Source organism: Solanum dulcamara, chromosome 2, assembly GCF_947179165.1.
Source record: "Solanum dulcamara chromosome 2, daSolDulc1.2, whole genome shotgun sequence".
NCBI lineage: Eukaryota > Viridiplantae > Streptophyta > Magnoliopsida > Solanales > Solanaceae > Solanum > Solanum dulcamara.
The window spans coordinates 40,940,169-40,958,827 of NC_077238.1; the positions used below are offsets into that span (position 1 = coordinate 40,940,169).

General features: G+C 38.0%; 2 pseudogenes; both read left to right on the plus strand.

Moving 5' to 3' along the window:
- Positions 1-7,728: 7,728 nt before the first annotated feature.
- LOC129881301 (5S ribosomal RNA) lies at positions 7,729-7,849 on the plus strand (annotated as a pseudogene).
- Positions 7,850-13,515: 5,666 nt separating this feature from the next.
- Positions 13,516-13,633, plus strand: LOC129881245 (5S ribosomal RNA; annotated as a pseudogene).
- Positions 13,634-18,659: the final 5,026 nt, after the last annotated feature.

Consider the following 18,659-nt stretch of genomic DNA (forward strand, 5'->3'; position numbering starts at 1 on the left):
GGTATCAAGGTAGGGTTTAAAAACCGTATTCATTAGATCCATAAACACTGCTAGTGTTTTCTTCAACCTAAAAGGCATCACTATAAACTCAAAGTGACCATACCTTGTTCGGAATACCATCTTGGGAATGTCACACTCCCTTATCCTTAATTGATGATAGCTAGACTGGAGATCAATCTTAGAGAAATGACTTACCCTTTGTAATTGATCAAACAAACCATCTATCCTAGGGATAGGGTACTTGTTCTTAATGGTCACCTTGTTCAATTGCCAGTAGTCTATGTACACTCGAAGTGACCCATCCTTTTTTCTCACAAACAACACGGGAGCACCCTATGGTGAGATACTTGGCCTTATGCATCCTTTCTCCAACAAATCTTGTAATTATTCCTTTAATTTTTTTAATTCCATTGGGGCTATTTGGTAGGGGGGAATAGAAATAAATTAGGTATCAAGAAGGAGATTGATACCAAAATCAACTCTCATTTAGGGAGGAATACCGAGAAGGTCATCAGAAAAGACATCGGGAAACTCATTAACCATGGAGACTGACTCAAGAGAAGGACTTTTGGAGTCGACATACCTAACCCTCACAATATGGTAAATTCAACTATTAGCAATTAACTTTTGAGCCTTAAGATAAGAAATGAACCTACCTTTCACTACCGAATCATGACCCTTCCATTCAAGGTGTTAGGGGATTCGCCCGATGTTGTGACTTGTAAGTTAAAAGTCTTTGATTTTGATGCGTATGCATTATTAGATTCGGGTGCCAATTTGTTGTTGGTTACCTCATTTCTTCCTAATGGGTTTGATGTATATCCCAAAATATTATTGGAACCTTATTTAATATCTACGTTCGTTGGTGAGTCAGTTGTTGCTAAAAAAAGAGAAAGTTATTTCTTGTGATCTCATTGAGCTTGACATGGTAGATTTTGATGTTATTCTTAAATGGGAGGGTTGTGATTCAGTTGTCAAGGGTAAGTTCATTTCTTTTCTTAAGTCCCAAAAATTTATTGCTAAGGGTTGTATTTACCACATAGTGAGGGTTAGGGATGTCAACTCCAAAAGTCCTCCTCTTGAGTCGGTTCCAGTAGTCGATGAGTTTCTCAATGTCTTTCCCTATGATCTTTCCGGTATCACTCCCAAAGGGAAATTGATGACGGCATATATTTTTTCCCTGATATCTATCTCTATTCCTTCTTACCGGATGACCCTGAGGGAACTGAAAGAGTTGAAGGAACAATTAAAAGAATTGTTAGAAAAAGGGTCCATAGGACAAGTATTTCACCATGGGGTGCTCCCATTCTATTTATAAGGAAGAAGGATGGGTATTTTCGAATGTGCATAGACTACCGGCAATTGAATAAGGTGACCAGTAAGAAAAAGTATCCAATCCCTATAATAGAGGACTTGTTTGATCAATTGCAAGGGGCAAGTCACCTTTTAAAGATCAAACTTCGGCCCAGCTATCGCTAACTAAGGATGAGAGAGTGTGCCATTCCCAAAATGGCTTTCCAGAGAAGGTATGGTCACTTCAAGTTTGTGGTGACAAGTTTTCGATTGGAAAATACGCTGAAGGTGTTTATATATCTAATGAATAGGGTGTTCAAACCATACCTTGATACTTTTGTTGTGGTCTTCATTGATGATATTTTGGTCTACTCTCGGGGTAAGGAAGAATATAAGAACCACTTGAGGGTTGTGCTTCAAACGTTGAGGGATAATCAATTGTTTGCAAAATTTAGTAAGTGTGAATTTTGGTTGGAGGAGGTGGCATTTCTTGGTCATGTGGTATCCGGTGAAGGGATCAAGATTGATCCTAAGAAAGCAGAGGCGGTCAAGAATTGACCTAGACCATTGTCTCATTCGGACATTAGGAGTTTGTTGGGTCTAGCCGGGTACTATAGAAGGTTCGTTGAAGGGTTTTATTCCATCTCATCTCTAATGAATAAATTAACCCAAAAGGAAGCAAAGTTCATATGGACGGATGACTATGAAAAGAGTTTCCAAACCTTGAAAGATTGACTTATCTCCGCTTATATTTTGACTCTATTAGAAGGATTAGAAGGGTTTGTGATTTATTGTGATGCTTTAAATATTAGTTTGGGTTGTGTCTTAATGTAAAATGGCAAGGTCATAGCCTATGCTTCTAGGAAAATTGAAAGTGCATGAGCGTAACTACCCTACCCATGATCTTGAATTGGTGGTCGTTGTTTTTGCTCTAAATATTTGGCAGCACGACCTCTTTGGGGTGCATGTGGATGTGTTCACTAACCATAATAGCCTCCAATATGTGTTCACACAAAAGTACCTCAATCTATTGAAAATGAGGTGGCTATAACTCCTCAAGGACAATGACATGAGTGTGTATTATAATTCTGGGAAAGCCAATGTGGTTGCTGATGCACTTAGTAAAGTGTCAATTGTCACGACCCAATCTCGTAGGCCATAACTCATGCCCGAGTTGGACACCCATACGTACCCTTATCCCAAATTAGCATATTAGCAGAATTAATAAATATAGAAATTAATTAAGGTCACTAGATAGTGCACGAAAACAGATATAGCTCACGAAAGCCGATAAGGCCATCACGGAACAGAAAAGCCCAAAACATATAAAGAACCCATAAATATATATCTATAGACCTATACAAAATGATAGCATAATCATATGATGGGGTAGGGCCCATCGTGTTATACCCCATACCTTTGTGCTTTGGAACATCTTTTTAAGCTTCTTGAAAGTTGTCCCGTAACCCAGATTATCTATAACATGATCAAATAACTCTAAGGAAGGGAGAACGTGATTCCCTTTAAGAGTGAAGGTTGGAAGTAGGTCTATAAGGATTTGAATCGAGTTGGAGGCCAAGTAATGAGTCATAGGACTCAACTTACTTGCGTAAGCTATCAACTTGGATGTTTTATGTACTTAAGCTATTGGAGTATGTGTTGAGCTTACGTAGCAAGGAATATATAGGCTCTTAAAGTAAGAAGAGATTACGAACCCACAAAAATGAAGCAAGAAGGTGACAAGTAGGTGACACACCTACTTGGGCTAAGTAGGTGACCCACCTACTTAGGGTGGACCCCACGCTGACATATGGCAGTGTATGATTGGTTGTAGGGTGTGAGGTGGCACCCTAAGGGGCTACCACGTATCAACCATGGGGGATGCCACATGTCCCTTTTTAAGGACACATATATATACATGTGTATTGCTGATCAACATCATTTTCAACGTCTTTGCCTTAGAAAAAGTTGAGAAAAAGCTAGAGAGCAAGAATAAGGGAGATACGGCTAGGGTTCTTCCAAGGTAAGTTCCCCGATTTATTTATGTAAATTAATTATTTAAGGTATCCTACGGTGATATGACGGTGTTTAACAACATAAAATTTATCGTTAGGGAAAAGAGGAGGTTTTTGTTCTTGTTTACTGACCCATTTTTGAATGATACTACTGTTAGTAAAACGAGTATAAATCCTTGTGTAAGGCTTCGTTTCAAGTGATTCAAGATGTTTTGGAAATATATTACATAGTTTTATAACTTTTATTTATTTCTAAAACCCAGTTTTGCTTTTCTCTGCTTGGAAAAGGGCGGTGAAGCATGGGGGAGCTGCTGCCCAGATTTTATTTTAGAAATTCTACAAGGACTGCTGTTGGTATTTTGGGCATATCATTTTGTACAAAATTTCTGTAGGGGTGATTCGAAATTTTATGCGACCATAAGACACATATATATAACTTTCATTGAGGACACAAATCATTTATCCCTCATTTACCCCTTAGAAACTAAGCGAGAATACAAGACAGTAGGCTGTCCAAAATTCACGTTTTGATAATTTTGGCAAGTTTGACGAGTTTAGGTTAAGGTAAAGGTTTTCCTTTCAATTTGGAGTTTATGGTGTGGTTATGAAGTGTATTATACGTTGTATAAGTGGCTGGAAATAGGTAAATTCCATAAATATGCTTGACGTTCGAAATAAACCAAATTGGAATTGCTATAGTTAAATTATAGTGGAAGCAAGGTGTTGTGCTTGTGGTGTGTGGCTGAAGGTGCATGGTGATGTGTTGCAAGGCATAAAAGTGTTCTAAAATAGATGGGGAAGCTGCTGGTTGAAGCCACATGACCCTCCGCTTCGTACGGTTAAAGGTTTTACGAACTAGAAACTAAAAACTTTATTTTGATATCATAGCTTTGAGCGAGTCGCTTGGAGTTTGTATTATGTAATGTTGAAGTGAATTGCTTGTATGTATGCTGTAGGTTCTTATTGTTGTTCGGCTGTATTTCTTAGGGATGTAATTGGAAATTCAGATAGGGCATGTTATAGGGGAGGTGCTGCCCGATTTCCATTAACTTTCTAGCTAACTAAAGTACTAGTCGAGGAAGCGAGCGAGGAAATGAGTTCTATGAATACTAATGTATAACTTAAGACACTGAAAAGTATAGGGTTGTTGATATTCATATTTCTTTTGTGATAAATAGGTTCAGAGGACGACGAGGCGGATGCGGTAAAGATTAATCCGTAAGAGGTATGTAAAGCCTATCTTTTCTTTCTTTTGGGCATGTCTTAGATTTAAGTGACAAATGATATGTGTATGAAACTTGGGGTAACTCTATTCATGAGCTCTGAACATGATTCATGATCCATAATTCGTGCTCACTTCTGAATGTTAAGACTCTTAAAGTAGTTAAGCTCCCATCCTTCAAGTCTTGTATATGCTGAAAAGTAGTGTATGTAAAGCTTAACTCTTCTTTTCTTGTGGCATGTCTTAGCCATAAGTGGTTGGTATGTGTGATATGGAGGTAGTTCCATTCTTAGAACCCCAAGCATGAATCATTAATCTTAGTCACTTCTTGATGTTAGAACTCCCGCGATGGTTGAGTTATGGTCTTGTAAGCCTTCTACATGATAAAAAGTAATACACGTAAAACCTATCTCTTCCTTTTCTTGAAATAGCTTAATGTAAGTGAAATGATATATGATATGAGTTAGAGACAATTCCATGATAACGGCCATTAAGTATTGAACTACGAACCTTGAGCCTTCTATATGCTAAATAATGATTGGAGGTGTAAGGTCCTATACCTAGAGACTCTTTGACACACCTTATGATAATATTCGAGAAACGTTTGTTATACTACCAAGTTTTATGTGCACGTATATGCATTATTATATTATATAGGGATCGGGCTGTACGTTCCTCAGCAGTAACGTGTTATATGTATAGGGATCGGGCCGTACGTTACTCGGCACTAATTTGTTATATGTATAGGGATCAGGCCGTACGTTCCTCGGCACTAACGTATTATATGTATGGATCGAGCCGAATGCTCCTCGGCATTAATATATTATATATGTATGGATCGGGCCGGACGTTCCTCGACACTAACCTATCATATCTATATGGATCGGGCTATATGTCCCACAACGCTAACAATATGCATATGCCTATTGTAATAGATGATGTATTTATAATACTGGGTCCTCAAGCGAGCCGGATACGGTACGTGATACTGGTAGACAGGAATTTATTTTAGGAGGTGCAGGTACAGTACCCTACTAAATGCTATACTTGATTTCCTGTATCCCTGTTTCAGATGTTATCTTAGTAATATTATGCTTATATACTCAGTATGTATGTCGTACTGACCCCCCTTTCTTCGGGGGGCTGCATTTCATGCCCGCAGGTACAGACATAGGTTTTGGGAGTCCGCCAGCTTAAGATTCCACTCAGACAATTTAGAAAAAGCTCTATTGATTCGGAGCCAAGTTGTAGTACCAAACCTCCTATGTATATATTTGTTTATTCAGGGGTTAGGCGGGGCCCCTATCCCACCATATGTTACTATTAATGTTCTTAGAGTTCTGTAGACATATGTGTGGGTTGTACATGTAAGTTCTGTTCAGTTATGTCTACATGATGTATTGTAAATATTAAGATACTATGGCAGCCTTGTCGGCTGGCATGCCCTTTCATGATAGGATACAAATGAAAGAGTCAACATGCATATAAATGCTATGACCCACTGGGTTTCTTATGTATAGTTTTTATATTGGTCGTTACATCTGCTAGATACATATACGGAGGCCCAGGTTGGACCCCAGTCATGGCCTAAGGGGTTGGGTCATGACAAAAGTGGTATCAGATCAGTTCGTACTTGGATTGTCTACAGTCCGTGTCTAGTAGAGTCTTGATTATTGATGTGTTATGCGCCACATCTATAAACAGGAGGCTACAGGAAATTTAAGATGTTTTCTTTCTTTCATATCTAAGGTCGTGCGATAGAGCCGAGTCATAGGAAGTGGAATTCCTTATACTAATATCTGATTTCAGATAAAGGACAACATTGATATAAGAAAATGACTGACGATATGGAAAGTTACAAAGCACATAGGTAAGCCAAGGTACGAGAGAGTTGTGCCAAGTAAGGTATGGAAATATGATTGACATGTAAAGTCGGAAATTGAAAGGAAAAAGTAGATAAAGTTGAAAATTGAAAGGAAAAGTGGACAGAAAGACTAACAGGTGTAGTTCGAGTTGGACAGGTGAGGTAAGTCCATCATTTTATACTATTGTTGATATTGGGCACCCTGTGAGGCTGTAATATGATGTGATATGATACGTATATATGTATCTTTATGCGTACTGGCCCTGTGAGGCACTGTTGGTATTTTCTGCATACAGGTTTGAGATAGTAAGAAAATACTGAGGAAACTATGCCCAAATTTTCCAAGAAATAGAAAGAGAATGGGATATAGGGCTATACTATGTCTTAAAAGGTCGTTTCCACAATAATGATGAAATTTAGATAAACCACAAGTATGGCTGACCTCGAGAAATAAGTTAATTACTGAATTGATAGCAATAGAAACTAGGAGGTCGATATTGAATGGTAAACCAAAGTTGGAAAAGACTTGTGACCCTAAGAAGATGATTTAAGGAAGACTGATAGATCTGGATAGAATGATATATTAAGGTACCGACTGAATTGATATTGTGATATATATGTAACAAAAAAAGAAAATGACATGAAATCTCCTCTATAGTGAAATAGGAGGAAACTTGAGGGTAAGTAACAGAAGCGAAAGCAAGTGTGACAAACTAGACTATGAGTACGTGCCGGTACAGTAAAATGTGTAAAGCAGAATAAGTTAAGTGTAAGACAAAAAGGCAAATAGTAAATGAATAAGAAAGACTTACACAAATTTATAGGGAATATTCAGAATAAAAGGTCAAGTGGTATCCACTGGAATACAACTAGTATTATGACGAAGCTTGAAACACGGATCATTAATGTATAAGTGCTCCCGAGTAGAGAATTTGAATCAATTATGAGCATGAGCTAATTACTAATCGGGATGGATGGACTGTGGCTTTGAATACATTGCTACATTAAGGATATTACTCGAATACCAGTGTTCAAGACTTGAGTTGGTACTTTAAATTGAGGGTTCTAAGCACTTTATGATAGTATTAAGGTTTCGTACATGGGTAACCCAAAGTATAAGGGATGTAAAGGAAGATATGGAAATAAAGCAATATACTAAATAGGTTAGAAAGGACTCCTATGCATTTGGAAAGTTAGAAATAAACAGACAATGTCATGGATACACCCTAAAGGGGGGAAGTGGATAAGAGAAATACAAGCATAAGATAAAATCGACTGACGCTATCATGTGTAAATGGGAATGCTTAAAATTCAAATGAGACCCCATAAGGGATGGATGCAATCATACCAGCACTAACGCACTGGATTCCATCAGAACTTCGAAGTTAAGCGTGCTTGGGCGAGAGCAGTACTAAGATGGGTAATCCCTTGGAAAGCCCTATGCGGCTGTGATATGAGATGATATAGATGTATGTATATGTTGGCCTTGCATGGTATTGTTGGTATAAAGATGTATTGTGGATATGTGACTCCACTATGAAAGATGATAAGACCATTTGAGATAGGGGATGTAGCTTTGCAAAACAACTGCTGCAACTTACGAATGGCGGTATGCCAAGAGTAAAACCAGGTGATTACTCGATAAATGAAGTCGGTAGTAGCCATGTAACTGCTATATTCGAATACATTAAGGGAAGGTATAAGATGGTTTGAATCAAAACCTTTAAGGTACAACCAGTACTAAAGACAAAAGCTATAGTGGCGCCCTAACATCAGATGAATGAAGTAAGAAACGATACAGGTTTACGTACAGACTAGTATAGAAATGCTAAGGCATCTTCCAAGCCACTTTAAGATCCTATACATGTTCATATAAAGGGTACAATATGATGTGTGTTAAGAGAACTGGAAAGAAGAAATGGAAAAGAAATAATCTACCCTCTTAAATTGACTATATGGGTTAATAAGAGGCCTTTGGATGACAACCAATACAGAGAAATATTGAAACACTCGTAAGACCTTATGAGACTACTTAATAATCGAGGACAAATGTTCTCAAGAGGGGAAGGATATTATACCCCGTACCTTTGTGTTCTAGAACATCTTTTTAAGCTTCTTGAAAGTTGTCCTGTGATCTAGATTATCTATAACATGATCAAATAACTCTAAGGAAGGGAGGACGTGATGCCCTTTAAGAGTGAAGGTTAGAAGTAGGTCTATAAGGATTTGAAATGAGTTGGAGGCCAAGTAATGAGTCGTAGGACTCGACTTAGTTGCGTAAGCTATCAACTTGGATGTTTTACGTACTTAAGCTATTGGAGTATGTGTTGAGCTTACGTAGAAAGGAATACATAGGCTCTTAAAGTAAGAAGAGATTATGAACCCACAAAAATGAAGCAAGAAGGTGACAAGTAGGTGACACACCTACTTGGGCTAAGTAGGTGACCCATCTACTTAGGGTGGACCCTACGCTGACATATGGCAGTGTATGATTGGTTGTAGGGCATGAGGTGGCACCCTAGGGGATACCACGTATCACCCCTGGGGCTGCCACATGTCCCCTTTTAAGGACACATATATATACATGTGTATTGCTGATCAACATCATTTTCAGCATCTTTGCCTTAGAAAAAGTTGAGAGAAAAGCTAGAGAGCAAGAATAAGGGAGCTACGGCTAGGGTTCATCCAAGGTAAGTTCCCCGATTTATTTCTGTGAACTAATTATTTAACGTCCCTACGGTGATATGACGGTATTTAAAAACATAAAATTTATTGTTAGGGAAAAGAGGAGGTTTTTGTTCTTGTTAACAGACCCATTTTTTAATGATATTGCTGTTAGTAAAATGAGTAAAACTCCTTGTGTAAGGCTTCATTTCAAGTGATTCAAGATATTTTGGAAATATATTTCATAGGTCTATAACTTTTATTTATCCTGTAAAACCCAGTTTTGCTTTTCTCTGCTCGAAAAAAGGTGGTGAATCATGGGGGAGCTGCTGCCCAAATTTCATTTTAGAAATTCTACAAGGACTGCTGTTGGTATTTTGGGCATATCATTTTGTACCAAATTTCTGTAGTGGTGATTCAAAATGGTATGCGACCCTAAGACACATATATATAACTTTCATTGAGGACTCAAATTGTTTTTCCCTCAATTACCCATTTGAAACTAAGCGACAATACAAGATAGTAGGCTGTCCAGAATTCACGTTTTGATAATTTTGGCGAGTTTGACGAGTTTAGGTTAAGGTAAGGGTTTTCATTTCAATTTGGAGTTTATGGTGTGGTTATGAAGTGTATTATACATTGTGTAAGTGGATGGAAAGAGGTAAATTCAATAAATATGCTTGACGTTCGAAACAAACCAAATTGGAGTTGCTATAGTTAAATTATAGTCGAAGCAAGGTGTTGTGCTTGTCGTGTGTGGTTGCAGGTGCATGGTGATGTGTTGTAGGGACTAAAAGTGTTCTAAAATAGGTGGGGAAGATGCTGGTTGAAGCCACACGACCCTCCGGTTTGTACGAACTAAAAACTAAAAACCCTATTTTGATATCGTAGCTTTGAGCGAGTCGCTTGGAGTTTGTATTATGTAATGTTGAAGCGAATTGATTGTATACATGCTGTAGGTTGTTGTTGTTGGTTTTCTGTATTTCTTAGGGATGTAATTGGAAATTCGGATAGGGCATGTTATAGGGGAGGTTCTACCCGATTTTCGTTAACTTTCTAGCTAACTAAAGAACTTGTCGAGGAAGCGAGCAAGGAAATGAGTTCTATGAATACTCATGTATAACTTAAGATGCTGAAAAATCTAGGGTTTTTGATATTCATATTGCTTTTGTGTTAAATAGGTTCAGAGGACGACGAGGCTAATGCGATAAAGATTAATCCGTAAGAGGTATGTAAAGCCTATCTTTTCTTTCTTTTGGGCATGTCTTAGATTTAAGTGACAAATGATATGTGTATGAAGCTTGGGGTAACTCTATTCATGAGCTCTGAACATGATTCATAATTCGTGATCACTTCTGAATGTTAAGACTCTTAAAGTAGTTAAGCTCCCACCCTTCAAGTCTTCTATATGCTGAAAAGTAGTGTATGTAAAGGTTAACTCTTCTTTTCTTGTGGCATGTCTTAGCCATAAGTGGTTGGTATGTGTGATGTGGAGTAGTTCCATTCTTAGAACCCCGAGCATGACTCGTTAATCTTAGTTACTTCTTGATGTTAGAACTCCCGCGATGGTTGAGTTATGGTCTTGTAAGCCTTCTACATGATAAAAAGTAATACACGTAAAGCCTATCTCTTCCTTTTCTTGAAATAACTTAATGTAAGTGAAACGATATCTGATATGAGTTAGAGACAATTCCATTTACAGGTTCTTGATTTGACTCATGACTTGGACTCACTTTTAAATGATAAGGGCCATTAAGTAGTTGAACTACGACCCTTGAGCCTTCTATATGCTGTATAATGATTGGAGGTGTAAGCTCCTATAACTAGAGACTCTTTGACACACCTTATGATGATATTTGGGAAATATTTGTTATGCTACTAAGTTTTATGTGCACGTATATGCATTATTATATTATAGAGGGATCAGGCCATACGTTCCTCAGCACTAACATGTTATATGTATAGGGATCGAGCCATACGTTCCTCGGCACTAATGTGTTATATATATAGGGATCAGGCCGTATGTTCCTCGGCACTAACGTATTATATGTATGGATCAGGCCGAATGCTCCTCGACACTAATATGTTATATGTGTATGGATCGGGCCGGACGTTCCTTGGCACTAACCTATCATATCTCTATGGATCGGGCTATATATCCCACAGCGCTAACAATATGCATATGCCTATCGTAATAGATGATGTATTTATAATACTGAGTCCCCGAGCGGGCCGGATACGGTACGTGATACAGGTAGACAGGAATTTATTTTATGAGGTATAGGTACAGTACCCTACTAAATGCTATACTTGATTTCCTGCATCCCTGTTTCAGTTGTTATCTCAGTTATATTATGCTTATATACTCAGTACGTATGTCGTACTGACCCCTTTCTTAGAGGGGGATGTGTTTCATGCCCGCAGGTATAGACACGGTTTTGGGAGTCCGCTAGCTTAGGATTTCACTCAGATAGTTTGGAAGAAGCTCTATTGATTCGAAGCCGAGTTGTAGTACCAAACCTCCTATGTATATATTTGCTTATTTAGGGTACGGCGGGGTCCCTGTCCCGCCATATGTTACTATTAATATTCTTAGAGGTCTATAAACATATGTGTGGGTTATACGTGTAAGTTTTGTTCAGTTATATCTACATGATATATTGTAAATATTAAGATACTATGGCAGCCTTGTCGGTTGGCATGCCCTTTCATGATAGGGTACAAATGAAAGAGGCAACAAGCATGAAAATGCTATGACCCACTGGGGTTCTTATGTATAGTTCTTATATTAGTCATTACATCTGCTAGATACATATACGGGGGCCCAGGTTGGACCCCAGTCACGACCTATGGGGTTGGGTCATAATAGAAGTGGTATCAGAGCAGTTCGTACTTGGATTGTCTATAGTCTGTGTCTAGTAGAGTCTTGATTATCGATGTATTGCACACCACATCTATAAATAAGAGGCTACAGGACATTTAATATGTTTCCTTTCTTTCATATCTAAGGTCGTGCGATAGAGCTAAGTCATAGGAAGTGGAATTCCTTATACTAACCTTTGATTTCAGATAAAGGACAACGTCAATAGAAGAAAATGACTGACAATATGGGAAGTTACAAAGCGCATAGGTAAGCCAAGGAACGAGAGAGTTGTGCCAAGTAAGGTATGGAAATACGATTGACATGTAAAGTCGAAAATTGAAAGGAAAAAGTAGATAAAGTTGAAAATTGAAAGAAAAAGTAGACGAAAAGACTAACAGGCGTAGTTCGAGTTGGACATGTGTGGTAAGTCCATCATTTTATACTATTGTTGATATTGGGCACCTTGTGAGGCTGCAATATAATGTGATATGATACGTATATATGTATATTTATGTGTGTCGCCTTGTGAGGCACTGTTGGTATTTTCTGTGTGCAGGTTTTAGATAGTAAGAAATACAGAGGAAACTCTACCCAAATTTTCCAAGAAATAGAAAGAGAATGGGATACAGGGCTGTAGTATGTCTTGAAAGATCATGTACACAATAATGATGAAAATTAGATAAACCCTAAGTATGGCTGACCTCAAGAAATAAGTTAATTGCTGAATTGATAGCAATAGAAACTAGGAGGTCGATATTGATATGGTAAACCAAAGTTGGAAAAGACTTGTGACCCTAAGAAGATGATTTAAGGAAGACTGATAGATCTGGATAGAATGATATATTAAGGTACCGACTGAATTAATATTGTGATATATATGTAACAAAAAAAGAAAAGGATGAGAACTCTCCTCTATAGTGAAATAGGAGGAAACTTGAGGGTAAGTAACATAAGCAAAAGCAAGTGTGACCAACTAGACTGTGAGTGCATGCCAGTACAGTAAAATGTGTAAAGCAGAATAAGTTAAGTGGAAGAAAGAAAGGCAAATAGTGAATGAATAAGAAAGACTTACACAAATTTATATGGAATGTTCAAAATAAAAGGTCAAGTGGTATCCACTAGAATAAAGCTAGTACTATGACGAAGATTGAAACACGGATCATCAAAGTATAAGTGCTCCCGAGTGGAGAATTTGAATCAATTATGAGCACGAGCTAAATACTGATCGGGATGGATGGACTGTGGCTTTGAATACATTGCTACATTAAGGATATTATTCGAATACCAGTGTTCAAGACTGGAGTTGGTACTTTAAATTGAGGTTTCTAAGTACCTCATGATAGTATTAAGGTTTTGTACATGGGTAACCCAAAGTATAGGGGATGTAAAGGAAGATATGGAAATAACGCAGTATACTAAATAGGTTAGAAAGGAATTCTATGCATTTGGAAAGTTAGAAATAAACAGACAATGACATGGATACACCCTAAATGGGGGAAGTGTACAAGAGAAATACAAGTATAAGAGAAAATTAACTAATGCTATCATGTGTAAATAGGAATGCTTAAAATTCAAACGAGACCCCACAAGGGATGGATGCGATCATACCAGCACTAACACACCGGATTCCATCAGAACTCTGAAGTTAAGTGTGCTTGGGTGAGAGTAGTACTAGGATGGATAACCCCCTGGGAAGCCCTATGCAGCTGTGATATGAGAGGATATGGATGTATGTATACGTTGGCCTTGCATGGCGTTGTTGGTATAAAGAAGTATTGTACATATGTGACTCCACCGTGAAAGATGATCAGACCCTTTGAGATAGGGGATGTAGATTTGCAAAAAAATTGCTGCAACTTACGAATGGAGGTATGCCAAGATTAAAACAAGGTGATTACTCGATAAACAAAGTCAGTAGTAGCCATGTAACTGCTATATTCGAATATATTAAGGGAAGCTTGACACGACCCAACCCCATAGGCCGCGATTGGGATCCGACCTGGACCCCCCGTATACCTAACTATTAGTTGTGGTCAAATTGAACTATAAATAAAACAATATCATATAACAGAGCCCCATTGGGAGATAACATTTTCATAAACCTGTAGCCCTTTTCGTTTGTGTCATAATATGAAAAGGCATGCGAGCAGACAAGGCTACCATAACATAATAACATATACCATACATCATGTAGACCCAGCTGAATCAAATTGATATACACAACCCACATACACATGTCTGCAAACCTCAAAAAATATTAACGACAACATATAGCAGGATAGGGCCCCCGCCGTACCCCTGAATAGACAAAACAATTTTATACATCAATGGTCAGTATCAAAAACTAGGCTCCGATACAATAGAGCCTCCTCTAGCTGAGCTGAGCAGAATCAAAAACTAGGCTCCCAAAACCTGTACTTGTACATGCAAGCATGAAATGCAGCCCCCCCCAAAAAAGGGGGTCAGTACGACATATGTACTGAGTATGTAAAACATACCATAATACAACTAGAGGTATATCCGAAACAGAGAAGTAGGGGAACAAGTTATAAAGTCAGAAACCTATACCTGTACTTTGTTAATTATAAAAGCAGTCATGTTCGAATCATATCATATAGACGACCCTTTCGAGGGACCGGTGAATTAACTCTATAAAACCATCATGGCACCAGTGTCATCACAACCATATTACAATACATCATCACCTTATTACAACACATCATCATATATATACATACGTACCCGACCCTCTAGTGAGGGGCTCGTGGACAATGCAGTGAATTGTGCATGATAACATACCTGGCCCAGGACTCGATGAAAGAAGGGTTACAGTATACACGAGTAGAGTAGTGAGTAACTATATGCAATTTAAATCATTATCAAAGACTCAACAAAATAAGAAACTTAAGCTTTTGTTTGAGGACCCGAGTAACTCTTTAGTTATCTCGAGTGTCCTCTAAATGCCTTTATGGGTCTCCTTAAAAGTAATCTCGGGGACCCTAGACATGTATTAACATAGGGCCATATCATTTATGGAATAAAAATACTTAGTCTCGTGTAGTCTTTAAGACTTGGAGCCTGTACATTTGGTACCTCTTTAACATATAGAAGTTTCCAAGGAAATAGTTCAATTACTATCAGAGTTCGATATTCAAAAATAAATAGGAGATGTTAAGAATGGAGTTACTCCGGAGCCCACATCATATTTAACTTACAACTAAGACATGCCAGAAAAAAAAAAGAGTAAACTCTATATAGTTTGTACTTTCCTTCAGGTGGTCATTATATACATATCTAATACCCGGGCCATCCTGGGGCTCGATGAACAACTATGGCATCATAATCTCATTTTCGTACCAAGTACATATCAAGAGAAAGGAAAGATAGTTTTCCATACACTACTCTTTAGCACGTAGAAGCCTTAACAGGCAATGCTCAATTCTTGTAGGGGTGTCAACACCTAATTGTAGTTAGGGATTATGAGGCATACCTAGAGTTCTGGGAATGAAATTATCCCCACATTCTACAGACAATTCACTTAAGGCTAAGACTTGCCAAAAGGAAAGAAAGATAGTTGTACGTACTTATATCAAAACATGCCAAGAGAAAGCTTTACATACCTCGTACGAGTCACTCGTTGTCACGTTTGCCTCATCATCCTTTGAACCTATTCAACATGGAAGTGATACGAATATCAACCACTCTTGACTTTCTAGCACCTTCAGTTGCACCTTAGTATTCATGGAATCTATTTCCTTGTTCGTTTCCTCGACTAGTTCTTTAATTAGCTAAGGTGTTAACGAAAATTGGGCAGCACCTCCCCTATAACATGCCCTATCCAAATTTCCAATCACACCCCTAATAACTACATCCAACCAACAACAACAACCTGCAACATATATACAAGTAATTCACACCAACATCACAAAATACAAACCCCAAACAACTCACTCAAACCTATCAAAACGTGAATTCTGGACAGCTTACTGTCTTGCATTGTTGCTTCGTTTCGAAGGGGTAATTGAGGGAAAAAGGCTTTCTGTCCTTCATGAAAGTTATAGAAATGTGTCTTAGGGTCGCATAAAATTTCTAATCACCCCTACATCAATTATGTACAAAAGGATATGCCCAAAATACCAATAGCCATTTGTGTAAGATGTCCAAAACCAAATTCTGGGCAGTACCTTCTCTATAGTTCATCATCCTTTTTCGAGCAGATAAAAGCAAAAATGGATTTTAAAGGCTAAATGAAAGTTATATAACTATAAAATACCTTTCCAAAACATATTTAATCACTCAAAACGAAGCTGTACACAAGAATTTATACTAATATTACTAACAATAGTCTCATTCAAAAATAGGTTTGTTAACTAGCTCTTAACGTTTTCTCTCTTTGTTCTTTCAACATTCTCTCAAGTTGTAAAGCTGAAGATATGGTTCCATAGGTACTGTAATATACATATATACATATCCATGTGGTTGAGGAACACCGTAGATAATTAATTCACGGAGAAAAATTAAAGAACTTACCTTTAATTTCTCAAAATTGTGGCTTCCTTGTTCCTTGTGTTCTTCACGTTTTTTTTCCTTTATTTTGGCTGGAGATTTGGATGAAAAATGTGACTAAGAGCCACTTAACACATATATATACACCTCTTTAGAAGATGACACATGGCAGCCCCCTAGGGTGACACGTGGCAGCCTCCTAGGGTGCCACCTTAACCCATATGGCCAATCATATGCTGTCATATGGCAGTGGGGTCCACCCCAAGCTGCTGCATCACCTACTTGACCCTAAGTAGGTGCATCATCTTCTGGTCCAATTAGGTGCATCAACTACTTGCTTCGAGTAGGCGTGTCGTTTCCTTATTTCTCTTTTGTGAGCTCATAATCTGGTCTTACTTCAAGAGCCTATGCACTCCTTGCTACTTAAGCTCGACGTGTACTCAAGTAGCTTAAGTGTGTAGGACTTCTAAGTTAGTAGCTTACGTAGGTAAGTCGAGTCCTATGACTCCTTACTTGGCCTCCAACTTCTTCCGACTTCTCATAACCCTATTTCCAACCTTCCCTACTATGAGGTATCACATTCTCACTTCCTTGGAGTTGTTTAATAGCGTTGTAGATTATCCAACTCACATAGTAACTGCTAAGAATCTTAAGAGACATTCCAAGCTCCAGAGTGTGGGGTGTAACATCTTTCCCCCTTTTAGAACATTCATCCCCGAATATTAAATAAAACTTCCCTCAAGACCTTATACCGATTGTAGGGAGATTGTTTTCTATTGCGATCATACATATTTTCATCCAAGTAATTAATATACGAGTTTCAGGAGTTGGGGTTACTTGTAGATATCAGGAATGGGTACGAATATTTATGTTTTATGTAGTCTTCAATTTCTTAGGTCATCCCCTTTTTTGGTTTTGGTTTTGCCACAGTATATTGACGGAAGGCACGTCTTTAGTCTACAATCTTCCAGTTTGCCGATCTAAGATAGCGATAGGTTATTCCTCGAGGGATTCCATTTCTTGGACATCATCTATGGAACATACCCTGGGTTGCTCGTCAGTACCCTTGCGAAGTATCCCTATCTGATGGACTGGGCGTATAGTTTCCAAATAAGGTGGTAAGCTCAACTAACCGGCCACTTTGTCCAGCTTACGAGCAACTTGATACAGTCTAATATATTTTTGGCTAAGTTTCCTTTTCTCGCCGAATCTTATCTGTCCCTTCCTAGGTTACCCTGTTATGAATACCTAATCATCAATTTGTATTCTGATTGTCGATGTCGACTATATATATATAATATTTTTCGACTCTTGGCTGAGTGGGGGTGCATCAGATATGGTGCACCAGCACACCAGCAAATCATTCCCATTTTAAAGTTTCTGATGGGGTGTTTGAGATTTATTTAAAACCCCATGCACACAAACAAACTATTATACCCCACTAAATTTGGTATTCTGAACTCAATAGCATAGTTGAAATTTCCAATGGAGGTTATCTCGACAAAAAAGTGGGTTTCATGCCCAAACATCATTTTAAGTCAAAATCCACTAAAGGGATCAAAATGAGACTAGAAGCCTCGAGAAATGCATAAAAGATCGTTCTAGTCCAAATTCAATATTATAAAGATTACTCATACTTGAATTTAGAGTAAAACTCATATACATAGTCAATTTGAATGAAAAACATGAGAATACTTTGAGATCATTGAACTTCATAACCGTAATTCATGTAAATCATCATTGTAAATAGCTTCATGCATGGGCATTCATAATTTAACTTGAAATCATGAAATTCATGTAGAAACGTACTTATAATGATGGTTGATAACAAATAGAAACATAATTGAAACAGCCCAATGCAATTGTCAAATTTGGGTTACAAAACCAGTTCAAATTCATGAGATTTTGAATAAAAACCTTGGGACTGCATGGGTGAAAGAAACCCATGGATCAACCCCTACATACCTTTTACTTTACCTTATGCATGCTTATCATATGTACAAGAGGATTGGTTGGAGCCCTTCGAGGTTTCGATCGCCGTGATACGACTAGGCCCTAGGTCGGGTCGTGATAAGAAGTGTAAACTTGACTACATAGACTCTACAATATATGTCCAACAATTCCTTTACTACTTAAGGAAAGCGGGGGCTACGACATGCCCCTAGCTCACCCTCAACACAAATATAACAAAATCTTTAGAAAGGAAACAACTCATAATTAGTCCTCGATGGA